Source organism: Haliotis rubra, unplaced genomic scaffold (assembly GCF_003918875.1).
Source record: "Haliotis rubra isolate DU_JTF1 unplaced genomic scaffold, ASM391887v1 Scf19, whole genome shotgun sequence".
Lineage (NCBI taxonomy): Eukaryota > Metazoa > Mollusca > Gastropoda > Lepetellida > Haliotidae > Haliotis > Haliotis rubra.
In genome coordinates this window covers 1,189,800-1,213,248 of record NW_025765891.1, presented here as the reverse complement: position 1 = coordinate 1,213,248, position 23,449 = coordinate 1,189,800, and the positions used below count along the sequence as shown (strand labels likewise).

Sequence of the window (23,449 nt, the reverse complement as noted above, 5' to 3'; positions counted from 1 at the left end):
TATTTTTAAATCACGCTATCCAGTTTTGCTCGCGTCTTTTAAGGCAGACGTTTTCATAGTATAACTGGCCATGGCGTACCATAACTACAGAATATGAGGCCATGTGCACTCTCTGAATATATCACAGGAATTACGAATATGGGAATAACCGGCAAAATATTAAAATCGAGAGATTTTAATTAGCCTAAGGATATAAATTTATTCAATATGTTTTTGCACTGCATTTAAATACAACTGAGTCTGGTTAGAACTTGTGACTTTTAATATGAGCAACCCACAAATGAGAAAAACGTAAATGTCGAAGAGGCCTATATAAAATGAAGAAAGTTTGTCAAACTGTTTATTCAGTTTCCTTAAAGCATCTCAGGTGAAAGATATCAATTTATTCATAATTTATTTGTGACATAAACATATATAGCTGCGGTCCGTTATCCTATTTCATTGCACTGAAAATACTTTACTTTTATACCCGACATTGATCTGTATTAGAAGCGATCTATATATGACTTGCTTCTTATAACCAACCCATATTTATCCTTGGCATTAACGTATTTTCTGAGACTAGATATTGACAACCTCGCTTATTTCACGTAACGGTTTGTCAATCAATATTTATGTTAATTTCAATTTCCCGCCATCAGGGTCAAGGTTGGGAATGGCATTGCTATCCCCGCGAGCTTTGTTCACTACTTTCAGAGAAAAAGAATAAAATTGAACAGATTAGGTGTATCTACCAACAATCAGTTTCAAGAAATGGATCGAATTTCTAAAAAAAGAGGTACGACGCTTTTTGACACTCGGCCAAATTGCATTCAATCGACAATCGGGTGTGCAGCTTAACTCCGCCCTGATTGGTTGAGTGACAGATGACGTCACCGTGCATTCACCGACATAGCTGCATGGGAGCTGCACGTCGGGCAGGTGTTTGATGGCGAAACCTGACTGTTAATGGTGAAAATCTGCGTCCAAAGGGTCGCATCAAAGTAGAAGTGAGTATTGGCCCCCCAATACTTTATTTAGTTGGATGTTATGCGACAACTATCCTCCCATTGTGCTGTTTCCCCTCACTGAACCACTTCCATTCATCTGCTTAGAGGAACTGCTCTATAAATAGACCAATGTGTGTCAATGCGCTTTCTGAGAGCTGCACACTAAAATTTGAGACCCCACAATGTGGCAGATTTTGTTTCAAGAGAAATAATTACTGCTTCCTGTTTCAGAAGCTTAGAACAGAGTTATCAAGCTTGAGATTTCATGTGTTGTCAGGATATAATTGTTTAAATGAAAACCATGTATTTCACTTATCAAAAGAAAATGACATTAAAAGGCACTTAGTTTGATTGATTAGGTTTCAAATGTACTTTTTTTCCACAGTTAGGAATGCACATTAATTTCTAGACTGTCAAGTGAAAGTTTCCACCTTAATATATGTATCCCTCTTTACTTTGTGAAAGTGTGTTATGTCACTCAGAAATCATCTGCACTTCAGTGACATGTGAGACTGCCTTGTCAATTTGAGGCATCTTTGTGGAGGGTCACCTTGACATGCTGTCATATGAAACATTTTGCATTGTTAGGTAATACATAAAGTAGCAGAATATGAGGTCTACATGGCGTCATGGTGATGTACAAGTGAGTGTATCACGCCATGCAGACCAGTTGGTCAATAGTGATCAATGCTATTTTAATTTTGATAGACGCAATAACCTAACCTGATCACTTTTATTTTCATACATACAAGGTTTAAGATGGGTTAATATTTTTATCTTTTGTCTAAGTTTCTTGGTCAATGACAGATTGTGGCTATTGAATATGCCTCGTAAGATCCATATAAAATGTATATTGTAACGATTATACATATGTATAAATCTCCTTGAAAATCTTAAATAACCTGATAGGGGTGTTCATGATTGGAAATATTATAATTATATGATTAACAAGATTATGTTATATCGGTTTCAGTTAATCACCCTCAATAAATGTACGTAATGCAAGAGTAAATTAGGCTGATCAATTGAATTGTATTAAATGAATTTCGATTGTCACATGACAAAGTGCAACATGGCAAATTTGCAAAACATACCCACGCATCCATCAATCCTGCACAAGCGTGCACACACTGAAGACCCGGGTTTGATTCCCACATGGGTACAATGTATGAAGTCCATTTCTGGTGTCCCCCACTGTGATATTGCTGGAATATTGCTAAAAGCAGCATAAAACCAATCTCACCCACATCATACCAAAAGGGGGGCGGTAGCTTGGGTTTAAAGCGTTTGCTCGTCATGCCAAAGACCCAGGTTCTATTCCCCACATGGGTACAATGTATGAATCCCATTTCTGGTGTCCCCTGCCATGATATTGCTGGAATATTGCTAAAAGCGTGTAAAACCATACTCACTCACTCACCCCTTGTTAAACTGTACCAGGATGTCAGTCAGGCTGGCACTGAAAAACAGGAATTATTCCATACTAATGCAAGAATCCACACACATCACTATATGAGGGAGATAATCTCGACTGTGACTTTGACCCCCATTTCACATCACCTAGTTGCTAGTACAGGGTAAAGATTTGTTATCTTCTTGTCTGTGAGCCGAGCTGCCACCGTATACAAATATTCAAATACATTTGCAGTGGTAGCAGATATTGATGAGCCACCTATATGCATGGCTAGCTTTGAAACCAGTTTTAGCCTCGTGACTTTTAAGAAATGAAATGAAACATGTTTTTGTCATCAGTGCGCGACATATTGAAAAGTAATGTGGTCCAAAGTCTCTATCTTATGCCTGGCTTGAATCCCCAGGAACTTGTGTTTAAAGTTTGTTAGGAGTTTTTGTCATTTTTCATGGAGTTCATCCTGTGTTCATTGTGTCAATCACTGGATTGTCTTGTCCAGACTGGATATTTTACTGGAACTTTCAGACTGCTGCATCCAACAATCAAACAAATAACAGGCTAAGCATCAAGAACCGGAACTGGTGTACCCTGAAACTGCAAACTGCAACCTTAATTTTATACTAACTTGCACCCAGCGCATGCCAATAGTTTGCTGTTCAAATAACGAAGACTTCAGCTGGAGAACAGAATGATGATGAACTGGCTTGGAGCAGGGATTGCGATCTCTTCATGAACATAGGTTGAATGACTTTTACACAGACTTCAGCTGGAGAACAGAATGATGAACTGGCTTGGAGCAGGGATTGCGATCTCTTCATGAACATAGGTTGAATGACTGTTACACAGACTTCAGCTGGAGAACAGAATGATGATGAACTGGCTTGGAGCAGGGATTGCGATCTCTTCATGAACATAGGTTGAATGACTGTTACACAGATTCAGCTGGAGAACAGAATGAAGATGAACTGGCTTGGAGCAGGGATTGCGATCTCTTCATGAACATAGGTTGAATGACTGTTACACAGATTCAGCTGGAGAACAGAATGATGATGAACTGGCTTGGAGCAGGGATTGCGATCTCTTCATGAACATAGGTTGAATGACTGTTACACAGATTCAGCTGGAGAACAGAATGATGATGAACTGGCTTGGAGCAGGGATTGCGATCTCTTCATGAACATAGGTTGAATGACTGTTACACAGATTCAGCTGGAGAACAGAATGAAGATGAACTGGCTTGGAGCAGGGATTGCGATCTCTTCATGAACATAGGTTGAATGACTGTTACACAGACTTCAGCTGGAGAACAGAATGATGATGAACTGGCTTGGAGCAGGGATTGCGATCTCTTCATGAACATAGGTTGAATGACTGTTACACAGACTTATGACAGAATGATGATGAACTGGCTTGGAGCAGGGATTACGAATTCATGAGGTTGAATGACTGTTACACAGACTTCAGCTGGAGAACAGAATGATGATGAACCAGGGCTCGACTTTGTTACTTGCACTGGTGCAACAGCAATCTAGCTATTAGCTGAACTTCTGCACCTGGTGCAACTTATGGGTAAACTCACAATAAAACATCTAAATAATTAAATACCATATTTCTTACATTACATATTGCAATAAAAGCAAAAACTGGAATTTGACTGGTGCAACTATGTAATCTTAGGTTGCACCTGGTTTGTAGGTTAACATCTCTTAAATCGAGCCCTGTGAACTGGCCATCTGTTACTGTTCATGTTATGAATTTTTATGAAGTGAGAAAAAAAGAGCTTATCAGACCCAGAAAAATTCTATTATGATTCTGTTCTAATTCATCAATATCAAAATCCAAGCATAACATGTAATTATATTTTGCACTGCCATCTGTGTCTGGTGCAACAAGGTTATTACTGTTTCCAAAGTTTTCCATAAATTAAGTCATGCATAGCTTTTGTTGATTATTTTGAGGTCTGGCAGGGCAATGTCCAGATGATTAACTCTTAAGGCCCAATTGGATTTACTTTGGTCAATGTATTTGTGAAGCTTTAGGATTCCTTTATTTGTGAGGCTTTAGGACTCCTGTATTTGTGAAGCTTTAGGACTCCTGTATTTGTGAAGCTTTGTGGACTCCTTTAGGACTCAGGACTCATGTGTTTGTGAAGCTTTAGGACTCATGTATTTGTGAAGCTTTAGGACTCTGTGTATTTGTGAAGCTTTGTGTATTTGTGAAGCTTTAGGACTCCTGTATTTGTGAAGCTTTAGGACTCCTGTGTTTGTGAAGCTTTAGGACTCCTGTATTTGTGAGGCTTTAGGACTCCTGTGTTTGTGAAGCTTTAGGACTCCTGTATTTGTGAAGCTTTAGGACTCCTGTATTTGTGAAGCTTTAGGACTCATGTATTTGTGAAGCTTTAGGACTCAGTAATAGATTTTTCAAGGGCAAGGCATTAACAGGAGAATGTATAATGTACATCCTGGGTATTGCTGTATTCTTCATGTACACTGTGTGCCATATAAGATGTTATTGTATATACTCGGTGTGCCCTGCAGCATATCTTCTTTGTATATACTGTATGCCATATAAGATGTTATTGTATATACTCGGTGTGCCCTGCAGCATATCTTCTTTGTATATACTGTATGCCATATAACATATTATTGTATATACTCGGTGTGCCCTGCAGCATATCTTCTTTGTATATACTGTATGCCATATAACATATTATTGTATATACTCGGTGTGCCCTGCAGCATATCTTCTTTGTATATACTGTATGCCATAAAACATATTATTGTATATACTCGGTGTGCCCTGCAGCATATCTTCTTTGTATATACTGTATGCCATATAACATATTATTGTATATACTCGGTGTGCATATCTTCATTGTATATACTGTATGCCATATAACATATTATTGTATATACTCGGTGTGCCCTGCAGCATATCTTCTTTGTATATACTGTATGCCATATAACATGTTATTGTATATACCGGTGTGCCCTGCAGCAAATCTTCTTTGTATATACTGTATGCCATATAACATATTGTATAAACACTGTATGTCCTACAGCATATCTTCTTTGTATATACTGTATGCCATATAACATATTATTGTATATACTCGGTGTGCCCTGCAGCATATCTTCTTTGTATATACTGTATGCCATATGATATAACATATAAATGTGTACACTGTATGACATGTGTCATATCCTCTTTGTATACACATTGTATGCCTTACAGTATATGCTCTCTGCACTCACTGTGACACACAGTATGTCATCTTTGTATACACACTGTATTCCTACAGAATATCCTCTTTGTATGCACTGTAAATGCACTATCTGCCATACACTATATCCTCTCTACACTCACTGTGCCACAGCATATCTTCTTTGCATACAGGGAGCACAGGTGACACAGCCATCTATGACATTTCAGTTCATTGAGTTGCGTCCCTTGTATACTCCAGAAGCCTAGGCCAAACAAAAACAATGTTGTGGTTCTGATTACACCTCTTTAAAATTTAGGGTAGGTAGGTAAGAATTCTTTTTTTCACTTTTTTTATTTAGAAGTAAAGTATGAACAAATAATACATTTATCAATGTGTAATTGTTTATTCAATCAATCTTGTGGCCATCATGTTGACTTTCTCTATCAGAATGACCAATGTCCGTTGGTGCCAGGAACAAACAATGGTGTCTGAAAGCTTATTTTATTATACCTCTTAAAAAAACTAGGGTCGGCACCAGAACTCAAGGGTCGGTCGGGTAAACGGAACCACAGCATATATCTTTTTAGGCCCTATGATAGTGGTTTTGAATCGTGGTTCATGCTGATTATGTTTCTAAATTTGTCAGCAAAGTGGTAAATATGTGAGACCTGCATCATGTTGCCTTCCCTCCCACACGAAGATGACATGCTGTGGTATAAGTGTAATAATGATCAACGTGTCCTCTTTGTGTACACACATATGATACTCATATTACTAGTCTTGATTGTTACACAAAATATCCAAATGCATCATGTTTGTGGGATGTATAGGGAAATATGTTTTAGGAGATGGTGTTCATGTCATCAGTGACATTTCTTTACACATTTAACAATGACTGCTGGATCTTGAGGTTCAAATGATATCCAATGTTCAGTTTCAGAGTTGATATAATAGCATTCCTACTGTTCTCCTGTTCTAGGTGTTAGCTATTTGTATTGTTAGTTCAACTACAATCATGCTTCAAGGAATGTATATTACGCTCCTGCAGCTGTCTGAAGGCCAGTGCCCTAGGGCTATCATATTCAGCATGACAAAAGCATGTGTTTATTAAATACCTCCCAGTCGACAGGCGAGTCATGTGATCCGGCAAACTGAATCTGGTTGGGATCTTTAATGTGATAAGCATTTTAATGTGGTAAAGTGACAATAGAGGGAGCTAGAGTTACTGTTGGGTCCGTTATAGTTCAGAAGAGCCAACAGTTAACTTGTCATGCATACTATAGGCTGGGATAAAGAGGACATGCTAGCCCCATGGCATACTGGCATGACACCCTTTTGAGGCTGAATAATTATTGCATGCGTGAAGTGCCCCGACGTAAACTGATTGTGCCATTAAGGTTACATTTCTTTCAGGTCACCCAACCAGCTTATGTAGTTTATAGATTGATTGAGAAGAACTTATCGGATGATTTTGGAAGATATAAAGAAAACTTTTCGTTGTTATACTCAATGCCAATAATTTCTTTGGGTTGGTAGGTAGCTTAGTGGTTTAAGTGTTAGCTTATCACGCTGAAGACCCGGGCTCGATTCCCCCCTCTGTAATATTGCTAGAATGTTGTTAGAGGTGGTGTAAAACCATACTCACTCACTCACTCAATAATTACTTGAGTCAAAATTTAGTTGTATAATTGGGAAATTTTTAACATCATTACTGTATTTATATACTTGAAATTAAATGATTAATTTACTGTCGCAGAAATGTCTACGTGGGTTTACCATTGTTAAGTTGGACAGTAAGAAGGCAGAACATTCAATTTTTAAACATTTTACAAATAGCATGTAGAATAATAACGTATTATTTATTGACATAATATGTCGATAATTCTGTGATACCTGTGAATCTGTGCATTGATGCTAAAACTGATCAGTGACACCCTTTGGCACCTGTTTGACGTCTGCTTTCATAACACATTTAGAAGTAGACGTCCATGCCCACTCCACAAGATGCAAAATTTGTTGTCAGTTTTGATTGATGGTTGGTGCTATACCAAAGACATTTTATTGTAAAGTTTGTAAGTTCAATAAAATGTCAGGATAATATTTTAAGAATCCCAGTTGTAGTCTTATTATTTATTAAAGTCAGCATTACCTTGACACAGAAAAGGTAATACAGGCCTTGAATTTTGAAGTCCTTGAAAAACGTAGAATTTTGGTGACAGCCTTGAAAACCTTGAAAATCATAATAGCTTAAAAGGCCTTAAAATGACAGAGGCGTTTAGTTGTTGATAAAAGTATTAGATTGATGATATACTTAATTCTTGTTGATTGTGAAATCAAATCTTGTTGAAAAAATTACTTATTATTCAAACTGCTTTTTAGGTCTGACAAACTAGAGTTGATAATCAAGCTAAAACAACCTTGAGTAAAGTGGACAGCTTTGAAAATGCCATGACCTTTAGTGTTTCATTATCTACATGAATCTTGACATGACCTAATGCTAGAACAGATACAAGGTGGTGTCTAAATGTTTGACAAATACCTCCACCATGTCTACCATCAGTGTCCACTACTCTTGTTATTACTGCTGGGGGCGGTGGGGTAGCCTAGTGGTTAAAGCGTTGGCTCGTCACGCCGAAGTCCCGGGTTCGAATCCCCACATGGGTACAATGTGTGAAGCCCATTTCTGGTGTTCCCCTGCCGTGATGTTGCTGGAATATTGCTAAAAGCGTCGTAAAACCAAACTCAGTCAGTCAGTCAGTGTTATTACTGCTTGTAAAACTGAGAGTTTATCTGTTGGTAAAGGGTCAATGGGATAATTGGGTTGTGGGATGCATCGTTTACGTCAGTTGAGGTTTGTACTCAGGCTTGTCAGGATCATGGATAGAATTCCTTTTACTTTTTTACTGTACAATATATATTTACAAATTCTTGTAAACTCTTAACTGTGATTTGCAGGAGGTCATCCCTAATCACATTTTCTGCTCATCCCAGAACTGTTTCATGACAGGATGCCCCAAATATCACGTTGAAGTGTAATGGAATTCTACACTTTCCATGCTTCCGCTGCTGGGACACCATTCCAAGGAATCTGATGCTGATATACTGGTCTAGTGGTTAATGGAGTCCGAAGCCGATCAGTGGGGTCGTTCTCAGACGGCCTCTTTGCTGTATGTGAGCAAAATATGACAGTCGAAGTGTAGCAGATTGGTTGTCACTTCATGGAGCCAGTCTTGATACAGATTCAGGGGCGGTAGGGTAGCCTTGTGGGTAAAGTGTTCGCTTGTCACGCCCAAGACCCTGGTTCGATTTCCCACAAGGGTACAATGTGTGAAGCCCATTTATGGTGTGCCCCACCGTGATATTGTTGGAATATTGCTAAAAGCGACGTAAAACCCAACTCACCATGCTCACTCACTGATACAGATTTGTTGGAAAGTGAAACACTTCTGATGGTGACCTGGGTTTTCATATTCTTACATTTAAAAGGGCTGGTGGGGTAACCTAGTCGTTAAAGCGTTCACTTGTCACACCGGGTTTGATTCCCCACATGGGTATAATGTGTAAAGCCCATTTCTGGTGTCCCCCCTCATGCTAATGCTGCAATATTGCTAATAGTGGCGTAAAACTACACTCACTCAGTCTTACATTTAAAGGTATTTTAACTTTGATTTTAATGACTTCAAACAGAATCAATGCATTATTTCCTGTAGATTTTAGTTTTACCATATGACTCTGAATAATCTGAACTTAAAAGAGTGAAGAAATTTTCCTTAACTCGGGCTTTGCAGTGGTGTCCTAACAAAACCTCGACTTTTAGTCTGGCCCCTTTTTGCTAGAAAGTGGCCTTGAGCCAGTATACATTTTTGGGATAACTTTTTAGACCGTAGTAATACAGTCTTCCTCAGTGACAAGAAATGGTGGCCAGCACTCTGCATGAAATAAACAGACTACATGCTCTACATGGTTTGATGTGTAAATATACTTGAAGATCATATCTCACAAATACAGGTGTTCGTACAAATACAGAAAGATTATAGATAACACGTCTTCCATTTCCAATGTGCTGTGTACAAATGTAAATGTTAATGGTAGTATTCAGATTATTTTCTATACCTTTTTATGCCAAGGAGAATAACGAGTGGATTTTCTTTCAATTAATTGTCCCGTGACAGTATTGGTTGTCACAGGGCTGATAAAGAAAGGCCTTTAATGGCTGTGTATGTGGGGGTGGGCTGTGACAGAGAGTTGTTGTGTTGAGGGCCAGATAAATAGTGTGAGTTTTAACAGTTTGCTTACTCGATAGTCAGGATCTGATGATCATGACTGTATATATTCAATTACCATTTTTTTGTCTTCTTGAAAATGATCCTTGGGGATATGACCTTAATGAACTGTCACTCCACAGCAAGGCAGATCTGATGTTTCTCATGTGTGTCTGTGTGTGGGGATTCTTGGGCAGGATAGGTCTGATGTTTCGCATGTGTGTCTGTGTGTGGGGATTCTTTGGCAGGAAAGGTCTGATGTTTCTCATGTGTGTCTGTGTTTGGGGATTATTGGGCAGGATAGGTCTGATGTTTCGCTTGTGTGTCTGTGTGTTGGGATTCTTTGGCAGGATAGGTCTGATGTTTCGCATGTGTGTCTGTGTGTTGGGATTCTTTGGCAGGATAGGTCTGATGTTTCTCGTGTGTCTGTGTGGGGATTATTGGGCAGGATAGGTCTGATGTTTTGCATGTGTGTCTGTGTGTTGGGATTATTGGGCAGGATAGGTCTGATGTTTTGCATGTGTGTCTGTGTGTTGGGATTCTTTGGCAGGATAGGTCTGATGTTTCGCATGTGTGTCTGTGTGTTGGGATTCTTTGGCAGGATAGGTCTGATGTTTCTCATGTGTGTCTGTGTGTGGGGATTCTTTGGCAGGATAGGTCTGATGTTTCTCATGTGTGTCTGTGTTTGGGGATTCTTTGGCAGGATAGGTCTGATGTTTCTCGTGTGTCTGTGTGGGGATTATTGGGCAGGATAGGTCTGATGTTTCTCGTGTGTCTGTGTGGGGATTATTGGGCAGGATAGGTCTGATGTTTTGCATGTGTGTCTGTGTGTTGGGATTATTGGGCAGGATAGGTCTGATGTTTCTCATGTGTGTCTGTGTTTGGGGATTCTTTGGCAGGATAGGTCTGATGTTTCTCGTGTGTGTCTGTGTGGGGATTATTGGGCAGGATAGGTCTGATGTTTCGCATGTGTGTCTGTGTGTGGGGATTATTGGGCAGGATAGGTCTGATGTTTCTCTTGAGTGTCTGTGTTTGGGGATTCTCATTCAGGATTTCTCACATATGATATTTCATGAATGTCTGTGTGTTGATATTTGGGAGCAGTTTTGGGTCTTGCATTTATCTGGGAAAAAATATGTCGGATGTATCTCATGAACGTTGCCATGTGGGTATTACTGTAAAGATCACAAGTATCCCATGACTGTCTCCATAATTCTGGGACGGGACAGGTCCCAAGTCCCACTGTTTTCCCTGGGTATGCTATGTACATCAAATGGACTGATCTTAATGTGTTTCCTGTTTCCGTATCAAAGTGCATTCCTCCGAAAAATCTTCTAAGTAGTTCACAGTAAGCAGTACAGTGCTGTTTCGCTTTTCAATAATTATCAGTGTAAGAATACAGGGAAGTTACCTATTTCTTATTCATGCATGTTTTTTACAGAGGGTGTACTCCAAGAAATAACATGTCCCAGGCTGCATAATGTATGCCAAAACATGTACTTATCTTTTTTTTATATAACTAACATTGTTTGTCTTTGAAGAAGATATACAGCATACCTTCAAACAGTAGTGGTGGCTGAAAAGACTAATGATTGGAAACCTCTATTTGGGAAGAATTGTTTACAATTATTGATAAATTTTTATCCATGAGCCACTTTGGATTTATGTTCTGAACACTATTTTGTAAGTATCATTATTCACATGTTATGTGACATATGTCGATTTCTTTCAAACTTTTTTGGCAATTTTGCTCAAAGTTACGTCTCTTATATTCATTGATTGGTAATCAATCGATATTCTGTTGATTACCGATCTCTGACCTATATCAGTGTATGAAATAAGGCCCGTCCGACCGCCCGAGACGGGCTAGATTTTTTACGGACGGCCTAAATTTGGAAACAGCGAGCCAGCCCGATGGTCTGGTAAAAGGTTTTAGATGTTTCATACGTCTGAGTAAATTCACCATATCTTGGTGTCTGGTCTAGTTAAATCCATTTTGATCTGGTAACATTTTAAAGTTACCAGCCCTGATGTCTGGCTGGGTTTTGGGGTTATTTCATACACTACCTATATTGATGACCAGTTGTCACAAACCGCTGCGTGGATCCAACTGATCTCAATAATCTCCTACAATGGTGTCCCCTGCAAGGTGAGCTATAACACTCAGTGGTTATTTTAATAAGAGGGTTATGAAAAGGACCCCTTGACATACATCCTTGAACCACTGTTTATGCAGTGATTTCAGCCAACTGGGCGGACCAACTTGCAGCTGTCACGTGACTGACACTGTTTGTAAACCCACATGTTGGGAATCGATACAAATTGATTATCACTCGGGTGTGATTACTTTACAGGTTGGGTAAACTGTGTCATAAAACCTCGCCCGCCCACCCACTCACTCACTCAGGACGGTGGGGTAGCCTGGTGGTTAAAGGGTTCGCTCATCACGCCGAAAACCCGGGTTCGATTCCCCACATGGGTACATTGTGTGAAACCCATTTCTGGTGCCCCCTACCGTGATATTGCTGGAATATTGCTAAAAGCTCACTCTCAGCTCACTCACTTTTGTGAAAACAGATATGACAGCATTGTTCCCATCCCTTATGCATGTTCTGTAGGGCACTTGGTGGCCTTGAACCTGTGAAAGAGACTGGTAATAACAGATCCTTCATGTGTTTGCACCTGACACTTACGCTCAGGTAAACTTCTACAAGCTGTCACTGAGCATAACACCACCTGCCACAATACAGCCACAGTACTGTTCAAATCGGCGTTAAACCAACTCACTCATTCACCATGTACACCTAATTCTAAAGGGTTATTGAAGAATGCCTTACTGTTGTCACAGTCATTGATGTGGAATTTCTGTGTGCAATTATCAGCTTTACATGAAGATATTGATTGATGTAACTCTGGTGGTGGTGTTTTTTAATTGCAGTCTTCTACCTGTATTGAGACAGGTGTTGAGTGGGTGTAAGACCTTCATTACACTGTGACAGACTGCAGTTCCCAAACTGACCATCAGGTATTGAGATAGTGATCAAGGTGATACTAACTTCAGCTGACCTTTCCCTCACCTCTGTTGTTCAAGGTACACAGGTACAACTGCCTTGAGGGTGGGGCCGGGGGGAGGAAAATGCGGGAGATAAATTAATAATCAATACAGATCATTGCCCTGTGAGGTGGTGATCATTTCTCTTTGGGCAGCAAGTGGCAGCAAATTCTGTGGAGCCCAGGTGTTGTCCAGGTGTTGAAGAACTTCATGGCTGTGCAGGGTTTGAGTTCGATGCCCACAAGCCACAGGTATTAAGTCCCCTCTTAGTGTCCCTTTAATATTACGATATACTACTCAAAGGAAGTGAAGGACATCCACATTTAATCCCACAGATGATATCCTTACCTTGTCAGCTTGCTGACGGGGTTAACCTCTTTGGTCATGTGGAAAGGGAACTTCGGTGAAGAACACTCCACATGTAACGTGAGGACTATAGTTATATAAGACTATAGTTATTGTTATTATTTATCATTAAACAATAGTTGTAGTTACAGCTGGTGGGTATTGCAACCTAACAGTTATGACTGTTCCTTAACTTGTTTTGAGTAGTACAACAGTCTTTAAGTGCCAGCAAAGCCCCTAAAGAGCTGTGTGTAATCCTGGCGTAGACCCTTGTAATATACTGTGTAATCCTGACACAGCCCCTTATAATGTACATCACGGGGCAGTGGAGGGAGTCTAGTGGTTCGTCAGCCCCTTATAATGTACAGCCCCTTATAAGGAGTCTAGTGGTTCGTCAGCCCCTTATCATCACAGGGCAGTGGAGTCTAGTGGTTCGTCTTAGTACATCACAGTGGAGTCTAGTGGTTCGTCAGCCCCTTAGTCTAGTGGAATTCGTCAGCCCCTTATAATGTACATCACGGGCAGTGGAGGGAGTCTAGTGGTTCGTCAGCCCCTTATAATGTACATCACAGGGCAGTGGAGGGAGTCTAGTGGTTCGTCAGCCCCTTATAATGTACATCACACAGGGCAGTGGAGGGAGTCTAGTGGTTAGTTCGGCCAGCCCCTTATAATGTACATCACGGGCAGTGGAGGGAGTCTAGTGGTTCGTCAGCCCCTTATAATGTACATCACGGGGCAGTGGAGGGAGTCTAGTGGTTCGTCAGCCCCTTATAATGTACATCACAGGGCAGTGGAGGGAGTCTAGTGGTTCGTCAGCCCCTTATAATGTACATCACAGGGCAGGGGAGGGAGTCTAGTGGTTCATCAGCCCCTTATAATGTACATCACGGGGCAGTGGAGGGAGTCTAGTGGTTCGTCAGGCTTAAGACAGGTTCTATTCCACACATTTCTGGCGTCCCCTGCAGTGATATTGCTGGAATATTACTGAAAAGGGCATCATAAAAGCCCACTCACTCATTCACTGACTTCTTCCATTCATAGATAACTGTAAATAGATCTCAGACTAAAGGTCACGTGTAGCAAGAGTAGTTTCTGTCCAGAAATATTTTGATATATTCAATTTTTAAAAATATAGCGTTTTCATTTTATCTGGATTTCAATTTTATGAATATTGATACCAAATGTGACATGTATCACTCAAAAATGATCCAAGGTTGTTGTTTAGTTGTTGGCTTTGATATAAACTGATGTATAGGAGATGACACAAAGACCTTGACAAGGAGATGTACTCTACTTTTTGACCAGATTTGTTAAAGAGGCCCTCTTAGGGTTTGTCTCAAATGGAACTCCATTTAGATTGGCGGATCATGCTGATCGTAATTTCAGAGTTTGTTTGACCACCTGTTGAGCACAGCTTCACTTTGATTCTCGAGGTTTTAATTGTGTCCTGGCACAATATTATATTTGTTCATCAAACTGAAACCTTGCTTCAATTCCCCACATAGGTACAATGTTAAAAACCAATTACTAAACTTCCTCTGCTGTGATATTGATGAAGCCGGTAGGGACTTGGGACAGGTCACTGGTTGTCTGTGGTGGTAGAAGATGAAATGGATCAGTTGTTAGGCAGATTGTTTTTCAATGTACCCTTTTGTAGTGGGGCATTTCTCAGTGTCAATCATGGGTTTGTGTTTTTCAGATTCATGTATTTACTGCCATGGTATATCTTAAATATTGAACACCACTGATGAATTTTCAACAACCTAAAGAAGTTATATTGCTTGAATATTGCAGTGTTCACGAATGATGTTTCAAAATAACATTACATTGCGTCCTGTAAGTTTCAGATGTCTGTCTGACCCACTGAAAATTCACGGGACCCACAGAAGAAAAAATAAACACACAATTCAGATTTAACATTCCTTGTAATTAGCATTGAAAGTATTAACTTATTAACAAGCGTAAAATTTATAAGCAGCAAACAAGTGTCACATGTCATATATAACAACTTCAGTGAAAATCATTGTGAAATATACAGTCAGACATTGGGGCTGGGGGTTGTAGACTTCCATCGGACCAACAGCAAATCTGCCGGTTTTGTCCGAGGGTCCGACGCTATTCATGAACACTGTATTGATAGTGTCTGAAAAGTGTTACAAGTGATACAGGAAAAATGGAGTGGATTCTGAGGAGAACACCCAAATATAGATACTGCTGTAGATGTTTCATTGACGTATTCATCAAGTTTTCCCTACATGGCACAGCAAGCATGCCTGGTTGTTTTTGTTGAGCATGTTAAGAGTGATCAAAGCATAGTTTGATGCAGAACATTAGAAACAGGAAGTGTGTTTTTGTGTATAATAGTCTTATCAAGGGTTAAATAGTGCAGTGGTTAGGTTGGTGCACATATCAGGACCTGCATTCAGGGACAGTCTCAAAAGTTAACAAGCAACGACCATCTGCCCATCCTTGATTACTGAGAAAGTCCAACAGTCAGTCTGTCTCCTCCATTCAGCCACATATCGTGTAGCCCCTACTTGTTCCACCTTTAGTTGTTCAGCTCAAGTTGTTTTGTTCAGTTCCCAAGTTGTTCAGCCCAAAGCTTTTCGTCCCAAATCATTAAGCCAAGCTGTTTTGCCCCTAATTGTTCAGCTCAAGATTGTTCAGCTCCCAAGTTGTTCAGCCCCAAGTTGTTCAGCTCCCAAGTTGTTCAGCCCTGTTGTTCAGCTCCCAAGTTGTTCAGCCCTGTTGTTCAGCTCCCAAGTTGTTCAGCCTGTTGTTCAGCTCCCAAGTTGTTCAGCCCAGTTGTTCAGCTCCCAAGTTGTCCAGCCCTGTTGTTAGCTCCCAAGTTGTTCAGCCCTGTTGTTCAGCTCCCAAGTTGTTCAGCTCAGTTGTTCAGTTCCCAAGTTGTTCAGCTCATTCGTTCAGCTCCTAAGTTGTTCAGCCCAGTCGTTCAGCCCTGTTGTTTAGCTCCCAAGTTGTTCAGCCCAAGTCATTTAGCCAAAGTGTTCACACACCTGGTGTTGGTGTTCTGCTCTGTGTCTTTCAGGCTGAGGTTGTTCAATCCCTATTGTTCAGTAGAACTTATGTAAGATATTAGTGTGGAACAATGGTTAATAAGCTTCATATGATGTTGTGATGAATTATCAGTCCATGAACCAGGATATTACAACATACTGCAGTGTGTGTGTTTGCCTGAATCACTCAGACATGTGAAGAGACACACTCTCTGACCTTACACTGCGGTTCATGGTAGTAATCTGCTCATGTGTTATCTGGTTGTTTGTGGTCTCTGACAAGACCCTGACTCCCAACATTCCCCCCCATTTGTATCTTGAACCCTGCATTCATCAACAGTTCATCAATGATTTTTGCAAGCGTTGCAAAAATTCGGATGGTAATGTTAAGAGCCCATGTGTTAATGGTAAAGGGCATGGCCATTCTATTGTCACTGAAAAGAAAATTTCCTGTTGATATTTAAAATTAGCTGCAGTGTTGTGAGAAAAGGTTGCTAGGCATTCTTTCTGCTGGTTAGCGACAGTAGGGCCACTTACCACCATGATTCGTCATGTGAACACTTGTGTTTTTCACAACACTGTAACTAAGTGATACGTGGTAGTTCAGTAATTACATGGTGATTGTCTTTTGAAGCAGGAATATGGTCTTAGTGGATTTGGGGGCGGTGGGGTAGCCTAGTGGTTAAAGCATTCGCCCGTCACGCTGAGGACCCGGGTTCAATTCCCCACATGGGTACAATGTGTGAAGCCCATTTCTGGTGTCCCCACCGTGATATTGCTGTAATATTGCTAAAAGCGGCGTAAAACTAAAACTCAGACAGTCAGTCAGTCAGTGCTGGGCCTGGACCATGGGTTGAGTTAGTAGGCTGTCAGTGCTAGGCACGGACCATGGGTGGAGTGAGTAGGCTGTCAGTGCTGGGCCTGGACCATGGGTTGAGTTAGTAGGCTGTCAGTGCTGGGCCTGGACCATGGGTGGAGTGAGTAGGCTGTCAGTGCTAGACATGGACCATGGGTTGAGTTAGTAGGCTGTCAGTGCCATGGGTGGAGGCCTGGGCCTGGACCATGGGTTGAGTTAGTAGGCTGTCAGTGCTGGGCCTGGACCATGGACCATGGATGGAGTTGAGTTAGGCTGTCAGTGCTAGGCCTGGACCATGGATGGAGTTAGTAGGCTGTCAGTGCTGGGCCTGGACCATGGATGGAGTTAGTAGGCTGTCAGTGCTAGGCACTGGACCATGGGTTGAGTTAGTAGGCTGTCAGTGCTGGGCCTGGACCATGGTGGAGTGAGTAGGCTGTCAGTGCTGGGCCTGGACCATGGGTTGAGTTAGTAGGCTGTCAGTGCTAGACATGGACCATGGATGGAGTTAGTAGGCTGTCAGTGCTGGGCCTGGACCATGGATGGAGTTAGTAGGCTGTCAGTGCTAGGCACGGACCATGGGTGGAGTGAGTAGGCTGTCAGTGCTGGGCCTGGACCATGGGTGGAGTTAGTAGGCTGTCAGTGCTGGGCCTGGACCATGGGTGGAGTTAGTAGGCTGTCAGTGCTAGACATGGACCATGGATTGAGTTAGTAGGCTGTCAGTGCTCATGGACCATGGGTGGAGTTAGGGAGGCTGTCAGTGCTAGACATGGACCATGGATGGAGTAGGCTGTCAGTGCTGGGCCTGGACCATGGTGGAGTTAGTAGGCTGTCAGTGCTAGGCACGGACCATGGGTGGAGTGAGTAGGCTGTCAGTGCTGGGCCTGGACCATGGGTTGAGTTAGTAGGCTGTCAGTGCTGGGCCTGGACCATGGATGGAGTTAGTAGGCTGTCAGTGCTAGGCCTGGACCATGGGTTGAGTTAGTAGGCTGTCAGTGCTAGGCCTGGACCATGGGTGGAGTGAGTAGGCTGTCAGTGCTGGGCCTGGACCATGGGTTGAGTTAGTAGGCTGTCAGTGCTGGGCCTGGACCATGGATGGAGTTAGTAGGCTGTCAGCGCTGGGCCTGGACCATGGATGGAGTTAGTAGGCTGTCAGTGCTGGGCCTGGACCATGGATGGAGTTAGTAGGCTGTCAGTGCTGGGCCTGGACCATGGATGGAGTTAGTAGGCTGTCGGTGCTGTCCCGGACCATGGATGGGTAAGTAGGCTGTCAGTGCTGGGCCTGGACCATGGATGGAGTTAATAGGCTGTCAGTGCTGGGCCTGGACCATGGATGGAGTTAATAGGCTGTCAGTGCCATGGATGGCCTGGGCCTGGACCATGGATGGAGTTAGTAGGCTGTCAGTGGGGCCTGGACCATGGATGGAGTTAGTAGGCTGTCAGTGCTGGGCCTGGACCATGGATGGAGTTAGTAGGCTGTCAGTGCAGGGCCTGGACCATGGATGGAGTTAGTAGGCTGTCAGTGCTGGGCCTGGACCATGGATGGTTAATAGCCTCAATTGACCACCATGGATGGAGTTAGTAGGCTGTCAGTGCTGGGCCTGGACCATGGATGGAGTTAATAGGCTGTCAGTGCTGGGCCTGGACCATGGATGGAGTTAATAGGCTGTCAGTGCAGGGCCTGGACCATGGATGGAGTTAATAGGCTGTCAGTGCAGGGCCTGGACCATGGATGGAGTTAGTAGGCTGTCAGTGCTGGGCCTGGACCATGGATGGAGTTAGTAGGCTGTCAGTGCTAAGGCCTGGACCATGCCGGGGCCTGGACCATGGATGGAGTTAGTAGGCTGTCAGTGCTGGGCCTGGACCATGGGTTGAGTTAGTAGGCTGTCAGTGCTGGGCCTGGACCATGGGTTGAGTTAGTAGGCTGCCAGTGCTGGGCCTGGACCATGGATGGAGTTAGTAGGCTGTCAGTGCAGGGCCTGGACCATGGATGGAGTTAGTAGGCTGTCAGTGCTAGGCCTGGACCATGGATGGAGTTAGTAGGCTGTCAGTGCTGGGCATGGACCATGGGTTGAGTTAGAATAGAATAAAATAATACTTTAATGCTTTTTCAGGAATTTGTGTTACATCAGCAGAGCTACTGACACATTAGAGAGATACCAAACATATTTACATAAATTCTTTGATTTAGGTATGTTCACATTTGTTTAAGAGAGATATGGTGCTTGGAATAAAGGATGTATGGGCTCTCTTAGTTTTCACAATTGAAACTTTGTTGCGGCGGCCTGAAGGGAGGAGGTTGTATTCCGAATTTAAGTAGTGAGTACGGTCAGATATGATTTTGACAGCTTGATTCAGGATTTGCCGCTCATATATTGATGATAAACATTGAAATCTTACTCCAGCGATTTTACTTGCAGTGTTAACAATTTTGTCTATTTTAGATTTGAGATGATCTGAGAGAGACTCGTACCAACAATGGAAGGAAAATGTTAAAATACTCTGAATAAATGCTACATAAAAAGATGACATCACAGATGGGTTAACATTAAAAGATCTCAGTTTACGCATGAGATGAAGACGTTGTTGACACTTTTTGTATAGGGCTTCAGTGTTAGAGTTCCAGTTCAGCTTAGAGTCAATGAAGGTTCCCAGATACTTATATTCGGAAAGTCAATGATCAGTTCCTAGTAGGCTGTCAGTGCTAGGCATGGACCATGGATGGAGTTAGTAGGCTGTCAGTGCTAGACATGGACAATGGGTGGAGTTAGTAGGCTGTCAGTGCTAGGCCTGGACCATGGATGGAGTAAGTAGGCTGTCAGTGCTAGGCATGGACCATGGTTTGAGTTAGTAGGCTGTCAGTGCTAGACATGTACCATGGGTTGAGTTAGTAGGCTGTCAGTGCTAGACATGGACCATGGGTGGAGTTAGTAGGCTGTCAGTGCTAGACATGGACCATGGGTGGAGTTAGTAGGCTGTCAGTGCTAGACATGGACCATGGGTGGAGTTAGTAGGCTGTCAGTGCTAGGCATGGACCATGGATGGAGTTAGTAGGCTGTCAGTGCTAGGCCTGGACCATGGATGGAGTTAGTAGGCGGTCAGTGCTAGGCCTGGACCATGGAAGGAGTTAGTAGGCTGTCAGTGCTAGACATGTACCATGGGTGGGGTTAGTAGGCTGTCAGTGCTAGGCCTGGACCATGGATGGAGTTAGTAGGCTGTCAGTGCTAGGCCTGGACCATGGATGGAGTTAGTAGGCCGTCAGTGCTAGGCTGTCAGTGCTAGGGTCGAGCGAGTAGGGCTGTCAGTGCTAGACCATGGGTGGAGTTAGTAGGCTGTCAGCTGCTGAGAACGATGGACCAGGCTGTCATGGCCTGGGTGTTAGCAGGCTTCAGTGCTAGGCCCGGACCATGGGTCGGAGTTAGTAGGCTGTCAGTGCCATGGACCATGGGTGGAGTTAGTAGGCTGTCAGTGCTAGGCCTGGACCATGGGTGGAGTTAGTAGGCTGTCAGTGCTAGGCATGGACCATGGGTTGAGTTAGTAGGCTGTCAGTGCTAGGGCATGGACCATGGGTTGAGTTAGTAAGACAGCTATTCCCTCTAATCTGTGTCAAACCCTGTACCTCAACTTAATATTTACTTGTTTTTCTGATGTTTTAATTCAGTGATGAAGTATTAGATGTGATGAATCCATAGTATCTTAACAAGCAACTGATGCCTTTACACTTGTAATTAGCAGCCTCAGTCCATCAATAAGTAAACAAACATTTACAGCAAAAATAGAAAAATAAATATTGAGCACCTTTACCACAGCATGTGAGTGCAAGTGACCATAGTTGTTGGATAAAGCTGTGAGGTTGTCTGGCATGTTGCGTGTCGATACTGATGTAGCTTTCCCATGGTATGCACATCAGGAAGGAGGGACGAGGATGCCCCTTCCCCCTTGTCAACAAACACTGGATTGCCAGCCTTGCTGTTGTCAACAAAATCGAGGCTGTATTGCATTAGTCAAATTCTGCAAGTAAATTCACTGTGAATAAACAAAGGTTTTTGTCCGAACAGGAGTGAAAATAGCCGAGAAAAGAATAAAACATGCTACATCAGCAGAATCAAGAATAGCGAGGAAAAAGAAGTCATTACATAATAGGAGCGAGTTGTACTTGAGATGTACTTCTATTCCGCTTGCACAGTTAGCAAGTTTATGTTTGTGGGTTGGAGGCTGCACGGGTAGCACCTGACTGGTGAAGTAGTCTATTGTCAGTTCGTCTCCTGAGCTGCGTCGTAGTATGTGTGTTGTGTACGTCTTATCCATGTTGCTATTGGCTGGCTCATTACTTAGTATTGTCATGGTAACGCTTATTGCAACCAAGATGATGATTAATATCTATTAGTATTATTGTTATGATGATGAAGATGATGGTCATGGTGAGGGGATCAGAGCATTTTATCATATTTTGTTGTAATCATGATCAATGAGTTATTATCATTATCATGTTGATGAGAAGTTAAGGAGTTTCTAGATGTTGCTCTCTTTTATATTTATGATGTCACATCAAGGGCATAGACTGGTAAAAGATGTTATTTTTAAAATTCAGTGTGTTTTTAAAAAAAAAATGCATTTAACATGTTAATTTGTGTTTAATTGCCCTGTTATCACATTTGCAAAACTGAAATGGTAATCTGTATTATAAAAACTTGAAATTGATAATTTTTCTCCTTTAAGGCTCTTTACCATAGATTTATTAACTCTTAGAATATAAAGATTTACCTTTCAAAAGGAATTAAAGAACGGCCAGCTCTTTCATATTAGTAATTAGTATATGATGAAACTCAGTGAAAATTGGCGAATTCTTACGAAAATTTTACAGCAAAATGCAGCTATTCACTATTTGCACCTGCTTTTCAGCAATTTGATGTATGATCATCGTGCAATTCATGTGCATAAAGTTTGCAGCTGGTTCCCCAAGTTACTGGAGAAATTCATCTTCTATGTAACCATATGTATTTACATAATACATAGCGAGTGCTTTAAGTGAGTCTAAACTTTTGATGGGTAGTATATATGTTGAGGAGCATGCTAGCTTGACATTACGGTAAGGCAGGAAAGGATTTTGACATTGCGGACAAGGCAGCAACTCCTCCATTGTTAGTGGGACATCTGAATGTATGTAGTATTACAGTGATGCTTGAGACTTCCGGCGACATGATTCATTTCAGGGAGGGTTTGTGTTTTTCTTCATGTTCTAAAGAAGATAAGAGTTTATTTTATTTTTTCAAATTGCTGAATCTTCTGTGTTTGAGTGAATTCTGCTGTGTCTGTTTCAACCTAATCTGTCTTGGCTAAAGTACATCCAACTTACATGACTCCTGGAACAGATATTTGTTTCACCAATTGTATTTCCCATGGAGATTAGGTGTAGGTTTACCTGGAGTGAACTTCAAGGACTTCACTGCTTCTCCGGGATTAATGATCTTTTTCTCAAAGAATTTCAAGAGTTAACTTCACTGTCAATCAGTTTTTTCAAACCTCCTGTGTCTGCATCAGATAAGAAGTATTTTTATGTAAGACGAGTATACTGAGATCGTACCCAGCAAAGTTAAACATATACCCAGTTAAATGCAGAAAAAATCCATGTCCTTAGAATACTTATGGTGATGGGTGTGGGTGACATTGGAGAATGTCTTTGTGAAGGGAATTACAAGGCTGAATTCAGTTATATATATGATGTTTTAGAGATCATCTACTCCTACTGTATTTGTGTTGTGTTTATTTCTTATGCTATGACACACAATGTAAACACACAAAGCTTCCCTTCTGACCATATGACACTGTCAGCTAAACAGTGCTGTTCGGCCCAGGCACAGAAATGAGCACTGAGCAGACAGGATGTACTTGGTGAACAATTGCTGAAATTTGAAACTTGGAAAAACTTCTGTTTCTCATGCGTTGTGTAGTCAGCACCCATGAGTGGCCCTGTGATGACTGAGGTTTCATGTCCCATACAGATACTAGTCCATCTCTGGTGTCAAGTCCTGAGATGGCAGTACTGGCTGCTTCAACTGTCATCACTGATTCAGGGCTGTGGGGTAGCCTAGTGGTCAAAGTGTTTGCTCGTCACACCAAAGACCCGGGTTCGATTCCCCACATGGGTACAATGTGTGAAGCCCATTTCTGGTGTCCCCCGACAGTGATATTGATGGAATGTTGCTAAAAGCGGCATAAAACCATACTCACTTCACTCACTCATCACTGATTCATTGTAACTGAAGCCATGGTAGCCCAGTGGAGTAAGCATCATCATGTTGCAGAGTTGCCTCC

At 42.0% G+C, this 23,449-nt stretch overlaps 1 protein-coding gene across 1 annotated transcript in view; it reads left to right on the top strand.

Moving 5' to 3' along the window:
• Nucleotides 1-877: 877 nt before the first annotated feature.
• Nucleotides 878-23,449, top strand: part of LOC124274331 (protein FAM53A-like) — a 79,940-nt gene continuing 57,368 nt past the window's right edge. Inside the window, exon 1 of the mRNA XM_046709691.1 lies at nt 878-989. The gene's annotated coding sequence lies outside the window, so the exon portion shown is untranslated. The remainder of the gene's footprint in view (nt 990-23,449) is intronic.